General features: G+C 43.1%; 1 protein-coding gene across 1 annotated transcript in view; it reads right to left on the bottom strand.

Annotated features, from left to right (window-relative positions):
* The window catches only part of LOC117208904, a 122,818-nt gene extending 100,999 nt beyond the window's left edge, over positions 1 to 21,819 (bottom strand). The window contains exon 1 of the mRNA XM_033450421.1: positions 20,408 to 21,819. The gene's annotated coding sequence lies outside the window, so the exon portion shown is untranslated. The remainder of the gene's footprint in view (positions 1 to 20,407) is intronic.
* Between the last annotated feature and the right edge of the window lie 974 nt (positions 21,820 to 22,793).

The following is a 22,793-nucleotide window of genomic DNA, read 5'->3' as shown; positions in this document are numbered from 1 at the left end:
ATTCGTTTCGATTTCATAAAGAATTGCGTAGTTATTAGATAGGAGAGCGAGATAAGAGACCCATATCTGCGAGTCGTGAATCGCAAAACATCTTTTTGCCGAGTTACGTTTAAAAATACTAAGTGCTACATGTTCACTCGCGGCTTGTCATTTTTTCTTTTCTTTTTTCTTTCTTTTTTTTTTTTTTGTCGAGTCTTGTCGCACATTCACGATCGTGGACAAGTCGATTTTCGAGGTCGTAGAAAATAGTGGTACTGCAAATTAAATCACTCGAATAAGGAAACAATTCTTTATTTTTTTTACGTTCAATTCGATTTTTATACGTTCACGTTAATTTCCAGTTCTTATATGTCTAACTATAAACACATCAAAATTTGCAGTCCTCATATGGATGACTATAAACGTCAGATAATTTGCAATTTTTGTATCTTGTGATTAATGTGACAAGGAATGAGGTGTACGGTGTTTGCGGCCATACCGAGGAATAATTTATCATTTTTCCCCTAGAGAGGACTATATTCACGAAAAAAAGGAAAAATGATAGAGCCAACGTAATGCAGGATATTTTATTAAATAAGAATTAAACTCGGGATACAAAAGGCAAGATCGTATCAATAGCTTAGTAAAGTAGGTATTATCCACTTTCGAAAAGTTTCATTATTTTATTCAAGTTCATCTCCTTAGACTTTGTCGCGTTCCTACCTTATGCCTCGTATTTGTATAAAAATTGAAAATTTTTTAATGATTTTACTCTTATCAGAACTACATTGCGTACTTGAAAACGAACCGTCATAATTTGTTTAATAGATTTATTTAGGCGAATTAATTGTCAACCGCGTTGAACAGAGAACAAAAAGCAAATATATAGGGAATTGCAGGAATTATCAGGCTGACACAATGGTCACGAATGTCACAACGATGTCAATGTTCAAGGTAAGTAGTCGACATGAATAATTAATTTCCTTTATTCGACAAATAAGCCGCTTCCTCCGTGGATTACAAATAAACTGAATATATCCAACGATACTCTCGTCAATTTGGTACAATCGGATTAATTTCTTTTCTTGTTTATCGTCTGTCACATCCGTCTCATCGTCGTTTTCCTCACTTTTTACGTCCACCTGCTTATCGTTTTCATACTGTCATTGCATCTGTCGTCGTGCAACTCCACGTACGTTATAACATAATTTCATAACATAATCGTTATTCGATTGCGTTATACATCACAGACAGAGAATCTACAAACATCCACTTAACATCTTTACACGCGATACAAACAGGTTGCAAACGTAAACTCGTAAATTTCGCAATTTTTATATTATGAAACAAAGCTTGTTGCTGATAAGTGCTTATTTCTGGAAGGTTTAATCGAAGGCAGGAGGGAAAGGAAATATTACAGCGATTCTCGGGTTTAGAGAACGTAAATAAATGAAATTTATTCGCGTTCGCGGATTTGTCGGCAACAAGCGTTTTATCGCGGAGGATTTATATCGCGGCCGGTCTCTCGAGGAAATTCCGCTGAAAAATGTGCCGCGCATAAATACCGAATCAAGAAACTAAATTCCGCCTGGCGATTACGCGAGGAAGTCGACTTCCGTGCGTGGGTGGCTGTGTATCGAACAATTAACGCCACCAGCCGCAGATAAAGCGACTAAGAACGGCTTAGGAGACCGGGAGAAATGTTTTCCTCCACCTTCGCGCTTCGAAAGAAACGCTCGATTATCGATTAACAGTTTCTCCTGTTCTCCTCCTTCGATTACTCGATCGTGACTATCAGACTATCTTAATACTTAATACCTTTTATGGCTACTACATGCTCTTCTATAAGAACAATACGTTTTTTAATCGTTTGAACAGTAGACTTAACCAGTAAACAGTAGAGTTAACCAGTTAACAGTAAAGCATTTTTACAATCACGGAATTCGAAATTAATAAAAATAGATGAATATCGTTTGAGTGGATTTTAGATTTCGTTTGTGTCAATAGGATATAGGATATAGATATAGGATATAGCTAAAAGAAATGGAACGTAAAAAGAACAGGAGATTTATGGACTGAAACGAATCATCACGTTCATACGATTGACAATCCGAATGACGGGTTGATTTGTTTTCGACATTTGTTAACGAGTTACGACAACCAAATCTTTTTCATAAACAGTTAATTAAGGTAACACGTTATTGGACTCGTAAAATATTTCTCTGCAACTTACCGATTCAAATAGATGTCCTTGAAAAAAACTTAAACGTGTTGAAAACGAGTTAGTCATCGTTACTCAAGACGTAAAATACGAAATTTATAATACAAAAATTAACATAAACGGCGCTAAGATGTTCTTTCATCTGGTTGTCCGGGAAGGTTAACGTTCAGCTGCTTTATTTTTCGTCGATGCTATCAACGAAAATGCAAGTAAACGAATGATGAGAAAGAAGAGTTACACGATATTGTCTTTGCTTCTGGGCGAGGGATAAAATCGAAACGATGAGAAATTGCGCTGTAACGCTTTGTCTCCTTGCTATTTTCACGTTAAACCGGTTAAAACGGTAGAGCCCCATCGTCGACTGTCCCCTCTAAATGCCTGTCATTTGTTGGCGCGAGCGTATACTTAAATTAAATTAAATCAAGAACATGTGACCACGCGGCTCGTCGTTCGGTACGGACGATTAAGAAACGTTATTCCACTAAATTCCTGACGAATCGCCGTCCAGTGGAAATCATTGAGACATTTTGTCTCTAGTATTTACCATAAAATCTATTTCCCATACGCGAAAAGACATTTCGTTAATGACGAGCGAATTAAAGAAGTTTGGTATGTCGGAAATAGAAAAACCAAGTTCATTGTACTCAACTCGTCAAGAACCAAAATTTCATCTGCTATTGATTCGCAGTTTTGCATATTCAAGTTCCAAGAGAAAATCTCAAGGAATTGTTTTAATATTTCTGTCTTCTTCCACCTTCTTCCAGATTCTATAACATTTGCGAAACTTAAAGAAATAAAAGTATTTACATATAATAACCAGCTGTTTTTTTAAACCGTAGCAATTTGTTTACGATCATAATTTATAATTTAAAATAATTTGTAAAATATCTATTATTCAAATACGTTTTCGCGCTCTAACGAAACGACAATGCTCCGCGTAACCCACTTTTACGCCCCATTCCGCTATTTGCTGCCCAATAACTTAAATGCCGAAGAAAGCGCGAGGAACGGAGACGAATACACAGCTTTCCACACCGAAGAATCAAAATACGTTTTTATACTTCAGCAGAATATTCCATTCGCCCGACTTTTATGCATAATTTCACGATTCGCTGGCGAGTAACCTAAACCGGCAAGGGAACGCGAACAACGGAAGTAGTCTTCGACACCGAAGAACCCGTTCACGCCTAAAGGATCTACCATTACAGGAAGCGGGAAGTTTCCCTCTCTCAAACACGAGCTACGATTTCCGGAGACGTTGGAACGGCCGTCCGTTTTCGGGAAGAGATCAGACGAGGATTCACGAAGCGAAATGAAGAAGCACCATCCGCGGAGACAAGCGGCGGCCGGGAGAAATCGTAAATTTAAATTTAGAGAGAGGCTGGTGCAGGCGCGCGCTCGCCTGCACACCGCCCCCACTTTTCACGCGGGCGTCTTCAGATTTCGCCGTTTTCAAGCGCGAACAGATCGGTTGGGAAAAAGTGTGGCGGTTCTCTCGGTGCGGTGGCTGCGATTTGAAATTCAAAATGTAGCGCGGATTGACCGGCTTTCGTCGTAAATTGTCCCGGGCCGCCGTTTGGTGGAAAAAGTTGTTCGGATATTTAAGAGGAACACGCGAGGGCCCGAGCGCCTCCAATCGCCGGTCCTCATCGGATCGTCTCAATAAGGAGACGAATAGGTCGTTCTGGCTCTTGGTCCCAGGCAAAGAAAGCGCCGTGCACTCGCCTCTTCTCCCTTTCCAAGCTTCTCTTTTCCTTTTTTTGTTTTTTGGATTGGGAGAATTTCCATTTCTTGCCGCGAGGACACCCTCGTGGCACCGCGCCGATTTTGGCGCAGATATCACGTTTCCTTGTTTTCTTGTTTGACGATTGTTTCTTTCGTTCGACCGAACGATCTGCGAATTGGGAAGCTTCTGTGTAATTTACGACAGAGATCACTGCGAGAGCTTGCGAAGATTTTGTAGATGCTGCGAGTCTTCTTTCGTTTGATTGACTGGTTTGCGATTTAGAGAACTTTCGTGTAAATTATGGTAAACGTTATGGTATGGAAAACGTTAGATCTCGCGAAGATCTCGCAGACTGTTGTGACTATTCTTTCGTCTCGTAGATCAATTTGTGCGTGAACCACGATATGACATCGTCGTGGGATTTTGTGAGGATCTTGTAGATGTTGCGACTGTTCTTTCGCTCGACAGATCGGTTTCGAAATTGTGAATATTTTATGTAAATTTTAATAGAAATTGCGCGCTCGTACGAGGTAAAACTTCTATTTGGATGGTGATAAAAATCGTTCTGAGCCTTTGATACGTAAATCTTTTAAGATTCTAGAGCTTCTACAATCTACGTCAATCATAATTACGTGACTCTTTTTTTCATTCGATCAGATTGATCTACCAACTGCGAATTCTCTCCGTCGATGACGATAAAGGTCGTCCAGAATTTCCACGAAGATATTCTTCATAATGTTATTCCCCTTCGATGTAATAAATCTATTTTAAAATATAGAAGCTGCGACACCAATTCTGACAAAAATTCTCCCAAACTTCCTTCGAGATTTCCATTCAATAAATAATTATCCACGATATGGCAATCGCATAAAGATTGTAATTGAATGGTTTACAGGATTGAACACAGGAACTACATCATTGATACTATTACGTCAGTGACGGGCATGAGTAACGGTACACGGCTTATAAAAACATTGGAGTTAATCCAAACAGAGTAATCTGGTCGATCGACGAGGTTCGAAAAGAGGCGTCGCGTCGCGCGGATAATTTTTATCGTCACAGGGTTTTTTAATCGGATCTCCGGCCCGAACGTGACGCTGCTCGCACGCGATATCGTTTCGTGTCCATGTTCACGCGGCGTTTCTTTTCCTTTCTTTCCTTTCCTTTCCTTTCGTCGGTATTCCGCAACGGTACGCGAGAAACCGGAGAGTTCGACGAGGGGACCGGAAATTAATTGCTTGCACGGCAATCGATCCCTGATTATTTCGTTACGTCGTACGCGAGACCGATTACTGCTGACGCGGAAAAGTCATCGCCCCCATCGACTCCCCACCACTTCAAACGCCTACACGCCTCATTTTTTTCGACTTTTCGCAGAATAATTTCCTGCCGATTAAGCGTCATTCGATCGCCGAATTAAATTCGTGTTACATCGTGCACTTAGAAACTGCGCCGAGATATTTTATAAAATGGATCGAGTCGCAAGTTTTCACTCGAATCGATGCAACCTGCATGTGTGTATTGGAACCTTGATCCTCGAACCTAAGCATCGCCGATCCTTAAAGACTATCATTTTTCATCGTCTCGAACTTTGTTTTAATATTATTCTTCTGTAGTAATACCGTCGTCGTGTTATTTCTAATTACTACCTTTCTATGCAATCAGAATGGTCAATAAAGACCAATCGTCTTGATTTTCTGCCACCATATAAATTTGACTTTAACATTTCATGATAGTCAGATACGTACTCGTAACGCTATTACTCCATATCGGCAGTTTTCTTAAATAAAAATTAGGAACCGAAAAGTTGAAGCTTGTTGGACCTGTTTGTATATCGGGTTGGCAACTAAGTGATTGCGGATTTTGTCAATACCACCTAATGATAAAATCCGCAATCACTTAGTTGCCAGCCCAATAGAATATCGAAGCTGTTTGTATTAGCGTAAAAAGATACTTCTCAATAAATATATATTAACGTGTGAAATAGTTGGAGCTTGACGAAATTCTTTGGGATAAATATAACGAAATACTTTGGTACCAAATGTTTGATATATTGATCGTCGTAACGTGGAAGAATAGAAGATTATCGGTGACCAATATTGGTGATCGATATAGTATCGCTGATGTAAAGCTGAGTTGTAATAAAAACAGTTTTCACAATTTTGACAGATGAATCGCAGAATCGTGGAACTAGTACGTCAGTCGTGACATCGCCTGATTATATTCTTCGCGTGATAATATCTTTCTGTGCTTGAACAAAGGTTTACAACGGACTACGCAGTGTTCAAATTTCGTGCATCGAGAGGGAAACCAAAGAGAAATCTTAATGAACTGGAGCTTCCTAATAAACCTAATAAATTTCGCACTCGGCCCGCTCCACTTTCTCACGAGTGCGAATATCAAAAATCCTTCTCGGGAAAGTAAGCAGGTACAGCCGAAATATTCTCCCACGAAATTCTCTTTCATACTAAAAGCCAGCGTCGAATGATCGAACACATGCTTAGGTTTCACAGAAACAAGGAAGCGAACGAGGTTTAACATTTGCTCGGATGAGAAAAATCCCCCGGGTCGTTCCGCGCGAAGAAATCGGCCGATTTCGCGGAGATAAAAGGCCGGATCGTGCAACAGAGAATCCAGCTGACCTACTTGCCACTTGCATTCTTCCGTTGCAGTGTCTCTGCGCGCTATCGTCGCCGTTAGCGCAGGTACACGCGCGATATAGCGCGTTCCAAGCTCGTATCGCGTATCTCGCGTTTTACGATCCGCCATGCACCGCGACCAAAAAGTCCGTTTCAAGAAAACTGGAACTGAACAGTCGTTGGAGAAGTCGGACTATTCGATCGATAACACGCGGCCAGCCTGTCGCTTTTCTTTCCTTTATGTATATAAACGAGGACGTTTTACTGCCGCGATTTGTCCGCCGTCACCGCTAAATTTCTATGTCTGTTTTATCAGTTCGCCTGCTTTGTTATCCGTTTAAATGGTCGAAAACTAATCGGAGACAGCGTTCCAAGTTTCCATTACACGCGTTGGATTTCCTGATTATCGCACGAGGGCCTCAGGGCGATTTCGTTTTTATGCCGAGTGAGAATGGCGAGTGAGAAACGAATTGAATTTTTCTGAATTCTCTCGATCTTGTCATTTGTAATCCTACTTTCTGATAGTGTCGTAAGTCATGGGAGAGTTAACAGGCTTGAGATTTAGTATAAACGCGCGTTAGGATTCTAGATCGAAGTTGATACACGTTAACTGTATGGTTATTGTGTGAAAGATTACATCGTACCGGTTTTGGACATTTTACCGGATATTCGAATTTCACGGATAGATACCTCCGTCTTTCCATAAACAGAAGTTCTACGCGATCGACGATCAACTTGTCAAAAGCAAATGGTTCTGCTTCTACAAGCTCGTTAATTGCAACATGATAGTACAAATAATTGTACATTGAAAGGTGAATTTTCTACGCTGAACAGCAGAGATATATTAAAAAGTGTCCAAGTAACTTTACCGTGTTATTACCTAACCGACGACCGCTATACTCGTTTCCTCTTTTCTCTTTTCAGTAGAAAAATATCAGAGATTATAGTACGAGATAAGAGTTTTAATCGAGTGTGCTAAGTATACATAAGGTAAAGTGTCAAGCTGGTGAAACCAGGTGAACCAAATATCGAAGTCGAGTGGGTCCTGCGGCGGTCTCTTCCGAGCAATCCGATTAACGTCACATCTGGCCAGAAGCGTGTGTTGGTGACTTTCATAAATATATGCCTCGTGCTGCATAATCATAAATCTAATGGCGTGTCTTGTCCGTTCCATAAATGACGCCGCTGGAATCCTCCGGGTGCAAAGACCCCCTATACGAATTCTTGTCCCGGCTTCGATCGAGCGCCACGAATTTGGATCCGCGAAATCGACTTTCTAATCCTCCTCCGAGACCTCCAACCTCCCACGCGTTCCTTGCGAAACGTCCCTCTCGTTCATTAGGACGATAGAAACGTCTTTTTGGCGTCTTAACGAAGAAAGTAATAAGAGATTCTTTCCTAATATTTCGCGTAAGGATTTTTGTCGATTCTATACACTGTTAGACAATCAGCGATTATTAACTAAAATTATTATCTTACGATAGGGAAATAAATCTATTGTTATCTTTGACTTTTGAATTCGCATGGACAATTCATTACAGCCATATAGAAATTTTGATGTGTTAAGATATTCGTTCTCTGATTTTCTACATAGAATTTTTGTCAATTCCATGGACAAAAATTATTTCTTTCATCGATAGTCAAATCTAACGTCGATTCTAGCTTTTGAATTCGTACAAACAATTCGTCACAATCATACAGACTTTCTGGCGTTCTAACAGCTTCTTTCTTCTACATTAGATCGTTATCGATTCTATGTGATTGTACCGGTCAAACGCTATCGAAGAAGTAGCCGGAGAATGTAGGATGCTCTGAAAGGAAGCTGGATCTAAAATTGTTCTGTGAAAAATTTGCTACTCCCGAAGAAGTACTCGATATATCGACAAAAAGAAACAATACTTATTTCTAGCTATCTACTATATCTGGTAAGAAACTGTATCTACTTCAAGAGACAACACGAAGATGACGAAGTTTCATGTAACCTGTCAAACCACATACTGACGATCTGATAAGATCGCAACAACATCGCGTCGCTGTTCCCTTCGAAACCTAAGAAAACACCAAGAAGAAATCCTAATATTTGTAACGTTAATACTCGTCCATAAGAATCGGTCAATTACAAAAAAAAAAAAGAAAAAAGGAACAACACCGCGAAGCTAACCTAAGAAGTAGAAGAAAATAAACCAGAGTCGACGTATAAAGTCTCGAGATCTGGAAGAAAATCCGCTTAGGAACAATGCAAGGACCTGGTCGAGGTCCCCGTTGCGGAGAAAAGCCGACGTCGGATGGCGGAGAACAGCGGCAATCAGCTGATCCACTTGGGACCAGTTCTCAGGAGGAGAGCAGCGCTGGAACGCGGTGTGCGTTCGCAGGTAACGCGACTGAAGCCATGCAAAATAAGTTGTGTAGGTGAGCCAGACACGAGAGGAGACGTGGCAAGGCAGAAATGCGCTAGGGTGGGAGGGGGAGAGGGAGGAAGAAGTCAAGGAGGGAAAAAGAGAAGAAAGGAAAAGAAAAGCTGGAAACGAGGCTGTGCTGGCGGGGACAGCTGGCGACTGGAATGTGGGTTAGGCTGCCCATAGGTGGGCCGCTCTAATTATGAATTAATTCCTGAATAACGGTCGAACCCGTGCGACACGAGCTCGCTGATGAAAACGCGATCCGGAGAACCGGTCGCACACCGTCATCGGCCCCGGTGCTGTCCTCTTCTGTGCTCGTTTCCTGTTTCGTTGTCACTTCCTCCATTTTTCTCCGCCGCTGTCCAGGAAGAAAATTCTTAAACCTTTCGCGCAGCTTTCTCGAACAGATTGAAACCAGATTCGGCTTACAGTTTTCGATCTCACACTTCGTCAGTGTAGGAAGACTGTTTTCTGTCGCCTCCTCCATTTCTCTCGATTATCGTTCGGAAAGAAAATTTCTTTGTCTTATGGAGACTCTTTTTTTCGGAGAGGTGCAAGAAACACTCGTGGTTCTTCATCTCTTGATCCTTAATTCGCTACTATGGTAAAAACTAATCGTGGATGGTGCGTCTCCATGAACATAATTGGATTTATAGTATCGTCCAATGTTTGATTTGACGTGTATTTCGTCGATACATACAAAGGCACGACCGGAATATCTGACAGTGAAAATACGAAATTGTAAAGAGAAAAATGTTAAAACGTACTGTGATAGATATTCTAATTTATGTTGATGTAATTGAATTCATTAGGTTTGACTGATAAGTGTGATGGGGGCTTATCCTCGTGTATGCAGCCAAAATGCTGCGGTTATGTCCAAGTGTATAAACAAGTTTGGAAATTTTAATAGTAATCGCACATGTTGCAACAAGACTGCGACATTACCATGTTCCAGCAGCGAGAAAATAGAGTATAAAGATCAGCTTTTGTTACAATATACCAATATATAGTTGAAAAGGAACGTTAATATGCAGAAAATGTTGGCAAATCTCGACCTGCTTTTTTTCCATTTTACTCAAAGAAATTATGGGCACGAGAAAGAAAGCAAGGACACACATCGAGTATATTCATCTACGCTACTTTAACTTCGTTTTTTCGCTTTCTTCGCACGAAGTTGTATCTAAGATGACATTTATCAAACGCTGCAGTAATTTTCATTATGTATTTTATTTCATCCATCGCGCTTACTATTCCAACGTCATGTTACCAATAAATGAACAATGAAATCTACTAACTCAGCTCCTAAACCTAAAACACTTCGATTACAATAAAACCGTTTCCAATTTCCCACTGCCAGATTAATTCATTAATTCAGCAGACACAACGACTGACCACTGACGTCTGTTTCGAGAATCCCGCGACACAAGCTGCCTGAAATGTCCTCGATATCTATCACCTAATATGATACAATAATCTATCATCATCTGCGATCTCACAATTTTCCAATTTCCCAATGCCCTGTTAAGTCGTAACGAAATACACTAGTCTGACCATTGACATCTATCCGGCGATACAAACAAATCTATTAACTCAGCCTTTTAAACCTTCAAACCGTCCCAACTGTAATAAAAAACCTTTCTTAATTTCCCAATGGCAGATTAATTCGTAACCGAACACCGTGGCTGACCATTGACATCTGTTTCAGGAATGCCGCGACAAAAACTGCCTAAATTGTCCCCGTTATCTATCGACTTCGAGCAACTTCCCCCGACCAGAATTAGTGTTGGAAACCCAGAGACCCAGGAACGCTCGAGTCTGAACGTAGGGAATGAGAACCGAGGCCGTTATCGGCTCTTATCAGCCGGCTTAATTGCGCGGTGTAAAATCGTGCGAAGAGCCGACCGCACGAGGGCTCGACTTCTTCGAGTCTGTCCTATCATCTCTCCCCTACAGAGGTGGTATTCCGGGTGTTCACCGGAAGGTCTCGAGTCGAGTGGTGGATTTCGAGGGAGCCGAGCATCCTGTCGTCGTTCGAGGATCGACTGACAGGGAGAAGCACGCGAGCAGCAAACCGCCTCGAGTCGCCATGCCACGAGGTGATGAATGATTTCTTTGACTCCAGAACGCGGCATTGACTTGTCGGAGGGATCATCGTGACAAACGATCTCGGATGCGACGCGACACGCTCCTCCTCTTCGCGTAATTAGACATCGTCCGACATGATTTCTGTTACGAATCGCGGAAAGAAACGAATTATACAGAAATGGTTGAAAGTACAGTTGCTTGCAAAAGTAGCGGAATATTTATGGAAACAGTTTATGAGCGTGTATCATGTATATCGTACGAAGTCGAACTCGTAATGGGATTGTATACTGCATCATGATTGTACCGGGAAAGTTTTTGAAGTTTTTCAAAATTTTGAACAAACCTGGAGATCTCGTGGAATAAATTTTATTATAATTCGAGCATGATACGTACGTAGAAGCTACAAGAACATTGATTTTTTTTTTAAGTAGCATGTTTTACAATGGAAATATCAATCTTGAGCCGCCAAAATCATTATTTTAACGAATTCATGTATATTACTTGAATTATAACACAAATTCTTCCGAGTCTCTATAAAAATTTTCTAAGCAATGCAAATACTCTTTCATTTAATTGTACGATTTTAGGATTGTGGAGCGTTTATGTAAATTGCAATAGAAATCGTTCTGGGTTTTGTTAAAGATTTTGTACATGATGTAACTCTTCCTTTATTTGACAAAAAATTGCGAATATTGTACAGTATCGTATGTTATGAAAAAAAAAACACACATTCGACGTGCCTCGAAAAAGAACGAGGCTGATGGTTCATCTCGATGTACTTGAACCGAATGGTTGGATCTTTGGAAAAATTCGATCTACTATTTCAATCTACGGAAAAATTTAGTCCAGTGGTTCGATCTATGAAAAATATCGGTTTATTGGTTCGACGTATGTAAAAATTCAACCTATTGGCTATAACGCGAATTAGGAATATTTAAACCGATAGCTGGCCGATTACCAACGTTCCGTTATTAATCGGTTAGTGGCACGTGATCGATGGAAATCATTAATTCACGTGTAACTGACCCAGTCTAGATTTATCTCGAGCGATCTTAATTAAACCGTAAGTAGTACCACGGACTCGCAATGACGTTATTGATACACGTTTGACAGAGTTGCATGCAGAATTCTGCGTTTCGTATCGAGCGGTGATAAACCGACATTCCAATCTCACTGACATACGAGATCCAAATTGCTAACAATTTTTTATTCCCCGTGTATCATTACCCCACGCGTAATTTGACTTCAATGTTGCCACAACGACGCACGACAAACCTTTTTACTTTCTAGTAAATTCCTCGCGACACCTTCGTCTCTGAGATACATTGCCCGATTCAAAGTACAGACGGGTCGGATATTGGTTTGTCGAACGAGCTACCAGAAAAGGAAGAAACACATTGGCCTGGAAAAAGAAGAACGAAAGAGGCTTGACCAAATGGATCGACGATTCAATTTGATAATTATCGTTGCTTAATAACCAGAGAAGAATCGCATAGGCTGTAGATCTTGTTTCGCAGCTTTCCATTTCGTTCGTTGGCCGAAAGGATCCCGAAGGGATTCTTGCCTCGAAGGACAGAAATATGCGCGAGCCACGCACGTCTGCTGGAAAAGGAGAGGAAACCGGCCACGGCGGAGGGAGGCAGAAGAGCAAAGTCACCGATTTAAATTGAAGTCGGGGAACACCCGCGAGGGAGAAACATTCGCTGGCCTATCGGGTTTAATAACACCCGGCACCGACTCTATCTGAAATTACGGATGGTGCTCCGATCTCGGCCTCTTTCTGTCTCGTTTCTCCTTTTCCAACTCCGTTCGAAGATCGCCACGATACGCTACAACATCGGCCGTGGACGGTCTTTTTAAGAAAACAACGTATGAAGAGCGACTGTTTTTATTTTTCTCTTTGAAGATTGACGTTTTCAGTAATTTGCGTGGGTTCTTTTAATTTTTAATCTACAAGAGCACGATATACGATTCAAAGTCGGAATGGACGTTCTTTCGTAAAAAAAAAAAAAAAGAAAAAAGAAAAGCAACAATTCTGCGGAGAATGATTTCTTGTTTCGTAGTGTCTTCGAAAATTAGAGTTTTCAGTAATTTGCACGGAGTGCTTTTTTATTATTCTGGACAAATTGCAGGGACATATACCGTAATCGAAAGCAGGTTGTACACGTTCGTTTAAGGAAAACGATGCATGGATAATGACTTTTTTTTACCTATTTTCTTTTGAGTTTAAAAATCAGCGTTTTGAATAATCTGTACGGAACGTTCTTCGTTCATTTTAGAGAAACTGAAGCAACATAATCTGTAAGCAAGAATAAAAGGGTTTGATGTGAACGCCTTACTATCGAGTTAGAAGGGAACGTAGAAGAAAACGAGGTTGAATTATGTCCGTGATAGTGAATTTGATATTTCAAATTACGAAAGATTGATTATGATATAAGTAAAACGGCAGTAACTAAACGGAAAATTAATGCAACGAATAAAGAAACTCAAGTGCCGATAATCAGAAAATTTATTAAAAAATTCGCAACGTAACGTATCAGCTTCTGAAATGAGAATTTAAGTACTGTAAAGAATTACCGACTACCTACTTACTAAATTAGACAAATTTAGAGAATCAAAACGATATTAGAAAAATCGTAAAGCAGAGTGGAATTGGGAAAATTGGATTCCTGTACGATTATGAAAATTTATGGTGAAAACAACATATTAGACGATTAGTAGATGAGGAAAAAGGGGAAAAGAGAAAAGCTAATAAGTAATGAGACTTACATTCTCGATAAAATTACAACAACGTTTCTTATCTATATTTATAAGGCAGGTATTACTGAATTCTCGCTTCGACGATAATTGAAAAGCTGTTGAATTAGCTATTAATTCCTACGGTCTAATTTATGCGTAAGGAGCCATAACTATTCATAGAGCGCGCGGCGATATTCCATTACAGTCTGACAGAAAACTACAATCCGTATTCTCTGGTTTCGACTCGCTTTTTTCCCTCTTCTCCTCATCGTTCTACCTCTCATTCTCTTTCCAATATTACACGCGTGTGTTTTACTCGCGTAAATTTACATATACGCGTTGTAACAATCATCGAACGCAACGTGGAACAAACGAAACACGAATCGAAAAGGAAATCCTTTCGCTCGTTGAATTAATCGTTTCAAACGCCCACGAGCAAGCGTCACCTATTTATCAAAAATCACAAATACTCCGTTTATCTCAATCTTAATTTATAAAATTGCAATTCACAAATTGACTCATTAAGAACCAACGTCGCATTAATTCAACGTGTCATTTGCAATTTTATTGTTTCCCGCCACTCTGATTATATAAAAGAATTCCAAGGATTTCTTCAATACTCTTTTCGTTAACATTCTTTCCACTTAGATTCTACGACTTTACGATGTCTAAATTGCTCGATTCCTAATGCGGTAGCCGCCAAAACTTTCCAAAACGCGCGTACCATCATAAACAGGGTTCCGCTTAATGTTAGAACACCAGATTAATCAAACTGAATAATTCGTAATTTTTCGCCGAAATTTCATCCATTTTGGAGCGACGCATTTTCAAAGGTTCGGTCGGATTTTCCTTAAGTAGAAGCTTTCTCCTATACGTTGCACCTTAGTTTCTTTCATACATATTTTATAGCTTATTCGTTCGTAGTTGAAGCGTTAACGTCGGATTTTTCAGATCCGTTACGAAACAGAAACGGGAATATTCATGGACGAGACGTCGACAACGTCAAGCGAGATTTGCATCAAAGACGTACGCCACGCTCGTAAATCCTCTTCTCGGCACACACGGCTCGCTCTCGATGGATCTGTGCCTCGGCCTAAGTCACCTAATAGAGTATCCAGCGGTGGCGGCGTGGAAAACGACGAATACGAAATCGATAGAGTGTGCTCTCTCTCGGTGCGACAAAGCAACACGAGATCCTCGTGTTCAGCATCGCGGCGAGGATGCACGAAGAAGAATAGACGCGACGCCGGCACATGTGGCCGTCATTAGTCATTCGAAATTCTTCTGTCTTCGCTTTTTAATTCGTGCATCGAGATCGCCGCGGTTTCACGGCCGCGTCGAAGCACGGCCCGAGGGTAAGAGAAGAAGAATACGGCCGGGCAGAGCGAAGCACACGCGTAACGACAAAGACAACAGAAAGGCAATGGGAAGAGAAGAAGAAGAAGAAGAAGAAATGGGAGAATGGTTGTAAAGGGAGGTGAAGAAGTGCACATTCGGACTGGAAGGTTCGAAGGGAGGGGGGAATGAGAGAAAATCACGCGTGGTTCGTCATAAGAGGAATTCCTTTAGCGATACTGGGCCCTCCATCTCCTCGTCTTCTTCTTCTTCTTCTTCTTCTTCTTCTTCTTCTTCTTCTTCTTCCTCCCTTATCCCGCCTGTTTCGTCCCTCCCGTCCCTTCTGGCCCACAGACCCCGTGCTTTTTTACTGGTTTATGGGATTTTTTTCACGCGGACCGCCGAGTCGTACATCAGAGAAGGCTGACTGAGGTCTTTCTCTCGTTTGGATGCCCCCTCTTTCTCTTTTGCACCGCGTGTACGCGCGTTCCATCGCCTCCTTTCTTTCTTTCTTGTTCGCGTTCGTTTTCTCTTCCATTCTTTTCTTTACTGTTTCTCTGTCTGTCTGTCTGCCTGTCCGTCTCTCTTTCTCCGTTGATCGTGGTTGAAGGGTCGTGTGCGTGTTGCCATGAGGGAGAAGGAAAGAGGAGACGAACAATAAAAAAGAGCAAATGCCAGCCGCCATAAAAACAACTGAAAGTATTAAAAACTTTAGGCCTTTTACTGCCGAGCTGCCTTCCCGAGGAAGGTACAGTCGGACGTATACGAACGACCCGCCTCGAGAACGCTCTCTCTGATGCCTTCTGATCTTCCCTTCGTTCCCCCCACGCTTTGTCGATCGATGGTAATTGAATAATTGTTCGGGAACTTCCGATCAAACACCCGAGGGCCGTTGCTTTAACTTTCTGTATCTCACCATCTCTCAATATTTTCATCGTTACCGGTTCACGCTTGTAGAAGTTTGTATTTTTGACGATCACGCTAATTCCGTTCAACAGATGTCGCAGTCAATAGTCTCGTTAAACGATACTCGATTCGTCGTAAATAAATAAACGAATAAGTCACAGGAATGAAAGAAGCTAGAGAACAACAGTTTCCACTGACACGTACGGCGAAAGGGATTCGGAAGCAAGAAGATTATATTGTAACATGCCCGTGTGAACACCAGGCCGCTTAATTCGATTTTATAGATTAGGCAAGAAGTTTCGTCGGTCCAATTTACCAAACACGCAATCCGGCACACGTAGCCCGTTTCTTTGCGGATCTAAAGGGACCAGAACTGTCGAGAATTCGAGCGATTCGGAACGCGTTAGACCAAGAAGAATTCATTTCCACGCGAAACCCGATCTATCGGCTGATTCTTCTTATCTTTTCTTCTTGCCGCGAGGGCACACGCGAACAACAATTCGTGACCCGACAAAACCGTGAAACGGAGGGAAAAAGAGCGTTCGCCTGGGTGGCGGATAGTGGCGAATATGGAGAGAAAGAGAGAAAGAGAGAGAGAGAGAGAGAGACGAGGTATGGCGGGTAGGAGTAGAAAGAACGAATGACGGGGGATGGAGGCTGCGCCTCGTAAAATTATCGTACTTTAATAAAACGTGTCGTGCAAAACGCGAGGATAACGAGAAAATATAGGGTTCGAAAGACTCGTGAAATTTATAGAGCGATCGCCAGGTCCGCGAGCAAGATGAACGAAAGGAGAGAGGGCGAGAAAGAGAGAAAGTCACATTTTGGGATGGTCAGGCCGGGTTTAGTTCGGAGGCACAATAAGATGCCGAATAAATCAACGGAAATACCGTGAGTATCGAGCTCGCAAGTCGATGTTTTACGATCGAACGTGATCGTCGAGCCTTGAATCCACCATCGAGACCAGAAAAAAAGCTTGGAAACAAGTTTTACAGTTTCCCCATTTCCTCGCTCGTGATACGCGTACAACACGAATGGGATGTTCTCCCATCCTCTCCACGTCGACTCCTCTTTACCGCAGTCATCGATTTCAATAAATATTTCATCACATATTCCGCGAACGATTACAGATTCATTAGATTATTTTTACCGGAGTCCGAATGAAACGTGCGTCGTCGTGTAAAATCGGTTTACATGTTGTCATGTAAAATAGGTTAATAAACGTGCTAATAGGGAATCCTTCTTCTGTGTCGAAGATCGTTTTCTTTTTAAAAGGTCTTCTCTCTCCGTGTACCTACTCTATTATTTTTAAGTGATTCATAAACTGCAGTTACTTGAAAATGATTTGCCTCTACCATTTCTTATCGTCTTTCTCATTGATAGAACTATCATTGATTCGTCGATAATTCCAAGCATTAAACGTAGAAACTGTCTCTCTAAACGGGGAAAAAAACGTATGGAAAAGCCCGGTTATTCGGTGGAAATTTTTTCATCGTTGCGCGAGACCAGATACTTTTTAAGTCTAATAAGGAAAAGTACTCCTATACTATCTTTCGTCGGCAAATCTTTCCTAATTTCCAAATCACTTAACTCGCCGATAATATCAAACACGAAAACCATTTTTATTCGTCGCGTCAGGCTAATTCCTTTTTAAAGCGAATTAAAAAAAACATAGCAACACTAGAAACTTCAGCTTGATGAAACTTTCTTAACCTCCAAATCATCCGACCTGTCAATAACCCCAACGAAAGTCTCGAACTTTCAAAGCATTCTTTAAACCAAACAAAAAGAAACAAAAGAAAAGAAAAGAAATACTCGAAACGAAGAAACCAAGAAGAGGAAAGGAAAAGCACCTACTTAAATCCCGGTCACTGGATGGAAATTTTTAATCACGGCCTGAGATCAGCTAATTCAAACAGCGCTAATTTGCGCGGGCAAATTACGCGGGACCGGCGGCGATAACTAAACAACGGTGCGAAAAAAGGATAAGAAGAAGGAAGCGGATCGCAGCGGAGGCAGAAACGGGAGACGGTAGCGCGACATAGTGGAGTACGACGTTCGTGATTCTCTAATCTCTGCAAACCATCCCCCAACCTCTTCGCCGGTTCGGAGTGGAGGAGGCAAGAGTCTTTGGGTGCCCCTGGAGGGCACCTCGACTACGTTGTACCGCACTGAGAGGGCCGCGGCAGCAGTAAATCTCGCGGACAAACAATCATAATTTTCGAAGAGCTAACAAAAAGCAAGAGACTCTTTAAAGGGAGCCGATGCCAGGCAACATGAAATGCGGCCGCCTCCGCGCCTCCAATTGTTTCGAGGTTTTCTTTCCTCCCCTCTTTCGCCAAAGCCACCGCAACCTCCTCGCCCTCTTTTTCTCTCCTCGTCCTTTCCTCCTTTCCACCAGATTCGCATCCGCGTGTATCAACAAGTGTGCACTCTTCCCTCGTTGATTTCTTCATTCCTTTATCTAGAGTCTTTCTTGCCAATTGTCTTTTTTACACCGATCTCTCCCCTTCGCGGTTTCTTACGCGTCTCTTTTTTCTTTTCTTCCCTCTCTTTTCTTCCTACGGCCTGTTTACTTTAGAACGTGTCGGTAGATCGATCCTAAATGGCTATATCGCGAGGGGTTTTGTCGGTTTAAAGGGTAATAAGAAAGATTCCTTGGAGAAGAGTCGCGGGTCTAATTTGGCGCAGCGATCGGACGAGCAGCTGCTTCTTGCGATTTACTTTAGGAATTCGCGGGGTGGATTGCACGTATTTCGAGGCTGAAAAAGGAAGAAGGTTCGCGCAAAACCTTCAACTCGCACGCCGGTTTTTAGTCTCTTTACAGAGGAGAGTTTCGAGCGAAAGAGCGGAAAAAAGATCATAATTCAACCTTGATGTTCTCCTCCGATTCTTCTCCGCGTTTGTATCTCTTCTGTTTTAAATATTTCCTTCGTAAAGAGCGTGCAATACACGAAAGGCGAGAAACACTAAAAGCAAACGTACAGAAACTATATATACGTACAGTATCCGATTATATCTATTGAAATAGAGAATCCATTTCGATCGTATGGATCATCATTCAAAATCATAATAATTCAAATCATAATAATCACAGAGGATTAGAAAAGAACACTAGAGATTTCGGTATACGACCAACATGCTTGTCATCCATCGTGAATCGAAACGAAGAAGATACGTCACGCTAATCCTTCTAATATTTCCAGCAAACATTTCACCATAGATATACATATGGTTTCACTTACCAAATCGATCGCAGCTACGCGAGAACAGAAACGAACGATAAACCCGCGAGGCCAGCGTAAACGAGATCGAATCCGATAAGTGTAAGGGGAAAATTTCCAAACGACACTGCATGGAACATGAAAACACCACCTGTTCCAAGACTCTTTGTTCTTTTTTCTTTCTCTCGAGACGGCAAATTACAAGCCTCATTTTCAACGTCTCAGCAGTGGTTGAAAAGAAAAGAGGAAGAAAAAAAGGCGAAGGAAATATACAAGGCGGGATGGTTAATTCTCGGTGTGCACACCTTTATCGAACACGAAGGAGGAAGTTCTGAAAACGAACAGGGGCAGTGCTTATCGAGAGCCGTGATTCTGATTACAGGCTCTCGGGACGAAGAAATCGTCAGGCATGGTTCGCCATAAAAATTCACCCCCGGCCAACCCCCGGTTCCGATAACGTGTTTCTTTCCGTGGTTGGTTTCTTAAAATCCCGCTAAGATAACATCGTCGCGTGAAATCAGCCAGCGTTTCTCAGTTATTTCCACCCGGCCAGACCGTGAGCAGCGCTAATTTTCCGCTCTAACCGAACGCGATATTCTCTTACTGGTAATTACGTGTATCTGTGCAGGTCGAGAGGATTCACGCCATTCGACAGACATGTAACATGTGCGTTTTTAGAATATAATCCTGAGAGTCGGATGAACTCGGTCTCGCGCGAAAGAATATTCTCGTAGTCGGGTGTCAGCCGCGAAATTTTTCCTTCTGCTACGAAAGAACAATGCGTCCATGCTAAATCCGGCCTGTGAAACGCGCACCTCTCAAAATCCGAGGCTAAGTGGCTGCCAACTACTTTACAGCCCTCCCCTGCAATAACCCATCACTTCCCTGACATAATTCAAATACTTTGTTACTGCAGGCGCGCGGCAATGTTCACTCGCTCGTATAAATTATAAATAAACCTGCTCCGCGACCCGTTTTAATGGCTTTCCCGAAACTCAGCAACGGAACATTCTGCTCGCTAACGATATTTCTACTAGACGGAGGCAGACTTGCCATATTTCCGCGCCTTTTTGCTTTTTTTTCCTAAAGCGCGAGATTATTGTCGACGATTCTTCTAAGGTCTAGTTAGAGGGTAAGACTCTTCAGGTATTTACCTCGACTTCTCTCTCTTTCTCTCTCTCTCTATTTCTCCCTTTCTCAACGAGTATCTCCGTTTCCTCCGCTTCTTGTCTCTCGTTTGGTGAACATAGTAGCGCTCTCCCGGCGATGAGATCCCGGAATTCAATGAAAGGTGGATGGGTCTGACGATAGTCGTTGGTCGTAACTTCCTTACGTCGATTTTCCTACACGAAGAGGGAAACTTCACCCGATCGCGTGTCGTCGCCGTGTCTCATCACTCACTCGTATAGTACGGTGGCTCTGTCTAAAGTTTCGTGTGGCGGAGTGTATCACTTTGGCATCGCGTTAACACCGATCAGTTCGAACCGACTGAGGTTGCGAGCCAGGTATCGATCACCAAGCTTGTCTCCGGTAATCTATTCCCTCGAGTCACACTGGTCACGAAAAACTTGTCACATCGATCGTATATTTGCACACCGTCCACGAAGAGAAAAAAAGCACTGGCCCTGTTGTTTTTTTCTTTCTCTTTTTCCCCCAACAAGTTGCACTGTCATCCGATGGACATCCACGAAACGGATCACTTAATTCGACGCAACACGAACGACGACTCCGGCGACCCTTCGACGACGCCGTGGAACCGGAAGTCCCCGGTACCAGCGCGAATTCACGAAGAGAAGTCGAGAATTGGCGGCGCGCGATGATGCCACTGTCCTCTCTTCCCTAGCTCGGCTCTCTCTACTCGCGCCTGAGGGGGTGGGGAGAGGGTTTGTTTGCCAACTGGTGGTGGCAATGGTCCGCAGAGGGTGGGGTATGCGCGCGTCCACCGGACGAAACGAGCGAGATCACGATAAGACGCAGAAACGTACGAGGGGGAAAACGTTTCGCGTCGAAAGCAGCGCGTTCAAACAACTCGAAACGATGGAAAAACGTCCTCCACCTTACCGGCGATTCTTCTGGGGGGTTGATCGCGACGTATCCGCGGGTTCTCCACCCGTGAAACTCGCTACCCGGTGTGCCTTCCACTCTACACCGCGGAACACTCCACTCCGGCTGCTTGGTGGGGGAGGCTTAGGTTGACCAGAAGAAGAAGTGGGGGTGTTCCGTGGCTTCCGTCCGGAGGAGGCGGTCTGGTTCCGTGTGTCTAGCTGTCCACTGACCGGGCTGATAGGCCAAGGCGATCCTGACTCCGACTCGATCCGAGGGAGAAGGAAAAAAAAAGAGGAGACGCTGGCACGATCCCGCGAGACCGCGCGCGGTCCGCTGCTAAATCGACGGTTCAACCCCCGTTTTTCACGGGGTTATTAGAACGACGTCGAACGATCCGTGGTCGAGAGAGAACGCGTGAGAACGTAGAGGCGTCCGAAGCAGAGAGAGAATCTTTCACCGAGCCCAGAACGTAAAACAAGCGAGTGCGCGTGGCTCGGCTGGCGCGAGATGACTGAACCCCTCCGAAGGGTAAGAGAGAGACAGAGTGGAGGGGAGCGGTGCCACTTCTCTGCCCCTTCCTTCGCCGCTTAGGAACGAACGCTGCGGTTCGTTGTCCCCACCAAAGCTGTCCTGGAACGATGCCCCACCCCGTCAGACGGAACGACACGTCGGGTTCTCCCCGCCTCCGCCGTCGTTCCACCTCGCCTCTGACACCCTCTCCGCGTCCCGGTTCCCAACCCAGACAGCTCGCGTTCTCCCCACGCGGTTTTCTGTCTTTTCTGTCTCGCTCGCACCCGAACCAACGGACTGCGATGTTCGCCGCGCCGCTGACTGAACCGGAGCCTACCGAGAGAGAACCGCGGATACACGCACTCCGCGAGGCTAAACGAGGGAAGAAAAGAGAAGGAAGCGTGTGTGCCACCGCCGCCACGCACACAAACCGCTCCTACGAAGTTCTTCTGCTCTTCGTCTACTGTCGTGGCACTCGTCCACCGGCTGGCGAGCGGCGTGCTGCGCCCCGGGGCGGCTTTCGATGCGTCGTCCACGTGCTTCTTCTTATCGCGGACTCACCCTCGAGTCCGTGCGAGTGGAGGGGGTTTGTGGGTGGGCCCAGAAATAGGCTCGATATTACGAGAAACACGTTTGTGTTCTTTGGAATTCGCAGAAGCAAAAGTAAACTGATTTATTGTTAGATTCTGAATTATAAGGAAAATTACGATCGTCTAGGGAGAAAGTACAAGCACAGTGGAACCACGTATAACAATATCCGGACTGATCGGAGGGAAAGTGGTTTGAATAACCCGACGGTTTCAATAATAGCACTTTATCAGTTTGAATAATGGTAGCTGATATTCGGAAAATTGAAACTGACCAGACGTTTCTGTATCGTGTTCGACTGTTCTTTCTTTGGCATATGGAATTTATTCGTGATGCCCAACAAATGATTGCGTATATCCGTTATAGGAACGTTCGTTTAACTACGCCTGGTCTCGG

Source organism: Bombus bifarius, unplaced genomic scaffold (assembly GCF_011952205.1).
Source record: "Bombus bifarius isolate JDL3187 unplaced genomic scaffold, Bbif_JDL3187 scf7180000007966, whole genome shotgun sequence".
Taxonomy (NCBI): domain Eukaryota; kingdom Metazoa; phylum Arthropoda; class Insecta; order Hymenoptera; family Apidae; genus Bombus; species Bombus bifarius.
This window is presented reverse-complemented; position numbering and strand designations above follow the sequence as displayed.